At 39.1% G+C, this 4,342-nt stretch overlaps 1 pseudogene; it reads left to right on the top strand.

Moving 5' to 3' along the window:
* The first annotated feature begins 3,028 nt into the window (after positions 1 to 3,028).
* LOC125121311 (casein kinase II subunit beta-like) lies at positions 3,029 to 3,657 on the top strand (annotated as a pseudogene).
* Positions 3,658 to 4,342: the final 685 nt, after the last annotated feature.

Here is a 4,342-nt window from a genome sequence, read left to right as displayed (position 1 = left end):
CTTTTTATTGAGTCATTTAATCTCTTCTATTTTTTCAATAAAATTGTATGGGGCATCCCTCAAAAATTCAGTAGAAATACAGGACTCTTTTAAAAATTTTGTTCTGACAGTTTCAGTTTTCAGGGTCCCCACCCCCACAGCACAGCGCACAGTAATTTTTGGCAAGAGAATGTAAAATATTACTGCAGAAAAAATTCTGGAAGTATTTTTAAATTTTTTATTATCATTAGATAATATATTCACATAAATCAAAATTCAAGATATTTGAAAATGTACGTATGAAAAGTTCCCATACTTTTGTCCCCAAGCTATCTGATCCATTAAAAGGACACAATCGATTTATTGTTCATCTTTAAATGATATTTAAAATTTGTTTTGACTAAATAATAATAAATGTAGTCTCAGATTTTTTACATCTCAAGGGACATTTCTTAAAGAACAGTACCTTACACTCTCTGTTCTCGGCTCAAAGTCCTATGATCTTTTCTTCCTCTATTACATGGAATTATGTTGGAAGGTTGTAGAAATGGGCATTTGGGATTGTGGTGAGGCTAAGGAGATACACAGGATTTACAGCGTTTACATTCTTCCCAGAGTAAGGGCTGGTTAAACTGCACAGGAGCCCTCCTGCAGAGCATTCAAAGAGTGTGCGTTTCATGGCTCAGTTATACAAAGATGATATGAGTGTGGTTTATATTTATATACACTACCACTCTTAAGATCTTCTTAAATAGAATTCCAGACATTTTTCAATGTATTTACATATATACCACATATATGTAAATGTGGTATTATATATATGTATATAATATGTGGATTCCTTTTCTAAGATATGCAATTAAATTTGCCTAGAACTATTAATATTCTTATTCAATAACTACAGATGAAAAGTTGACATTATTGTAAAGATAAAAATCACCTGCTTGGAGAGAGAAAGAAGTTTGGGTATTCCGAAAATGACGATGATTTTTTTCCTTCAACTGTAACTTGAAACAACAAACACAAAATTACGCCAATAATATTAAAAGGAGAAAGAACAGTAGAATCCAAGGTGGAGTAAGCTCCGAAAAAATACTCTACTCCTTGAGAATACCAGTAGAAGGAAGACTGGAGATGACAAGAACCACCAAAGGCTTGCAGAACCGGCTGTAGCATTATCAGGGCTCTTCAGCAACTACCACTGAAAGGCAGAAAACACAAGGGGGAAAGGCCTTAAAAAACGTAAAGTTCCTGACTCAGAAACAAGGACTCAGTCTTTGTAGTTTCAGTGTAGTTGGTAATGTTTTATGTTTAGAATGACTATGAGAGAGGTGATTTTGACAGTGAATATATATGTGCCACCTAACGCCATGCTGGGAAAATACACAGTAAGTGACAATTGCCATTTTTAAATAATTATTAGTATAGTCAAAGGCAGAGAAAAGCAGAACTAAAGTTGAGGGAAAACTATTGTAGAAATTCAGCAAACAACAGATTCTAATTTTAATGCGTGTAAGGACAATGGTGATGATGTCACTCTAAAATAGAGGAGAGCTAAAAATATATATATATAAGACAAAAAGAGTAAGATGCGATTCCTCCCAAATCAGAATTTAATAGAAAGTGATTTTAACCATCTCTGTTCCAGCAAATATCACCAGTAATAGTTCTTTCCGTTCTGAAGATACATCGGAAAGTCCAGGACACTCTCCCTCCTCAGCCACATTCCAAAGGCCCCAGCACATCCCACCTTCAGAATCAAGAAGCGGACAGCTTTCTAATCAGATTCTGCCTTCAAGTGTCTGCTTTATCAAGAGTTAAACCTCTGTATCAAGTGCTGCCCCCAACACAGAGGATGAAAAAGAAATCTTCTCTGATTAAGGAAATTGCAGGTTGTGAAGTATGTTGATGTTTGAAAAGGGTATTGTAATATAATACAGTTCTTTAAAATTTTATGTAAATATTCCTAAATTATCCTGTGATTACTTTCTTCGAAAATTAAGAGACAATGATGAGATTTGTAAGGAATGTCTTCTAATTTCCTTTCCTTTTAAGTAACACACATTTCCCATCAGCGGTGTCTCAAAAACATGCTTCTCCAAGGCACATCAGCTGACACACAATAAATCCTTGAACATGGTCACTGCAGGCTAAGATTATATTTCTTTTTTGGGACCCAGTTTTAACTTTCTCAAGTTCACATCAAAGTAATAGCGAATTTATCTGGAGAAGGAAAAATTACTTTCCCATTTTTATTTTCAAGATCTTTAAAATCTTTTGCAAAACAAAAAATTTATGGAGGAGTTCCCATCTTGGCTCGTGGAAATGAATCTGACTGGCGTCCCTGGCTTTGCTCGGTGGATTAAGGATCCAGCGTTGCCATGAGCTGTGGTGTAGGTCTCAGACTCAGCTTGGATCCCACATTGCTGTGGCTGTGGTGTAGGCCAGCAGCTACAGCTTCGATTTGACCCCTGGCCTGGGAACCTCCCTATGCTGTCGATGTGGCCCTAAAAAAAAGACCAAAAAAAAAAAAAGTTATGGAAAACACTGACACTTCCAAAATGTGTCTAGATTTGCCTGCTGTACAAGATACACACTATTACTAAGTAGAAAATATATCCTGACCTAATAATTATTCTAGATACATAAAATAAATTTGAATTCTTATTACAAAGACTGATTAAAATATGAAGAACTTTCTCAAAATCCATAATCAAGCTTAAGAAGCCCTAGATATTTAAAAACTGGCTTGGACATTGAAGGCAGTGGGATACACAAGGCTGACATTTGCTGTCTTTGAACCAACTCATATTAAACATCTACTCTCTGACATCTAGCAATTCAGGGATTCAAAATGGGATTAGACACAGGACTTGGTCTCAAGGAGTTCACAGTATAATATGGAAAGTAAAAATAATGAGGTCAGGTCTGCCGTGGTCAGGTCTGCAACCTGAGTTGTAGCCATTGCCTAGGTTCCTTGGAAGCAGAAACCACCTCCCACCACCCTGCCACCACAGGTCCCAGTCCCTGTCCAGCTACAGATGTGGCAATGAGCAGCTCAGAGGAGGTGTCCTGGATTTCCTGGTTCTGTGGGCTCTGTGGTAATGAATTCTATGAAGGGATGAAAATGACATCCAGGACAAATTTAATCTCTCTGGACTCAACAAGCAGGTGCCTCACTATCAACAAGCTCTAGACATGACCTGGAACCTGATGAGAAGCTGAAAGACAACCCCAATCAGAGACCTGATTGAGCAGAAAGCTAAAATGCTCTATGGATAGATCCACACCTGCTGCAGCCTCCCAACTGTGGCATCACCCAGATGTTGTAAAAATACCAGCAGGAAGAATTTGGCTATTGTCCCCGGGTGTAATGTGAGAATTAGCCAATGCTTCCCATTGGCCTTTCACACAGTCCAGGTGAGGCCATGGTGAAGCTCTACTGCCCCAAGTGCATGGACAAGTACATGCCCAAGTCATCAAGGCACCACCACACAGATTCCTCTCACATAATATTCCCCTCACATAATATTCATGGTGGACCCCAAGTATTGGCCCAAATGGCCCACCAAGCAGTTTGTGCCCCAGCTCTAAGGTTTCAAGATCCAGAAACTGGCCTACCAAATGCAGCTCCAAGCCACCAGCAACTTCAAGAGCCCAAACAAGACGATTCAATGATTCCCCACCCCCACCTGTGCCTTAGTCTTTAACATTTTCATTCCTTCACTGACACCCTTTCAAGAACCTACTACGGTTTTTAGTTTAAATTAAGGGAGTCATTATTGTGGTGGGAATATGAAATAAAGTGGAAGAAAAGGCAAAAAAAAAAAAAAAGAAAGTAAGAATAATGATAACCATCACACCACTTGGCATTGTCCAAACTGCCATGGTTCCCTTAACAGTTTCTTTATCTAGTAAGAGCTGAATCTGAGCTGAATCTAGCAGTTTCCTGAAAGGCTCCTCCCATGCTGGAGAGTTGCCTGGGAGATTTCCAGGCATTGCCTCTGGGACATACTCAGTCTGCTTTGCCTACTCACTGTTTCCAAACCTTTGCTTCAATACACTGCTTTCTCTCTTCACTCCTACCTTGGTCTTGACACTTTGAAGCTTTTCTCCACCTGAGCTCATCATTGCCTTGGATTCAGAATCTAGTTCCTTTCCATTCCACACCTTACAGTTGTCAGTTATTCCCACTCACTCCTTGACTGGGATGGATCCTGGAACTCTAGCTGGCCCTGAGCTCTGGGCATTCACTCATTTCTGTTGGCAAAGTCAAGAAATCTTCTCAGTGAACTCACTGAAATGAGGTTTAGAAAGATTCAGGAACACTTAAATCAGTCTCCTGAGGACAATGAACTGCCAA

This window comes from Phacochoerus africanus, chromosome 2, assembly GCF_016906955.1.
Source record: "Phacochoerus africanus isolate WHEZ1 chromosome 2, ROS_Pafr_v1, whole genome shotgun sequence".
Taxonomy (NCBI): domain Eukaryota; kingdom Metazoa; phylum Chordata; class Mammalia; order Artiodactyla; family Suidae; genus Phacochoerus; species Phacochoerus africanus.
Note: the sequence above shows the minus strand (reverse complement) of the source record. Positions and strands in the feature narration are given on the sequence as shown.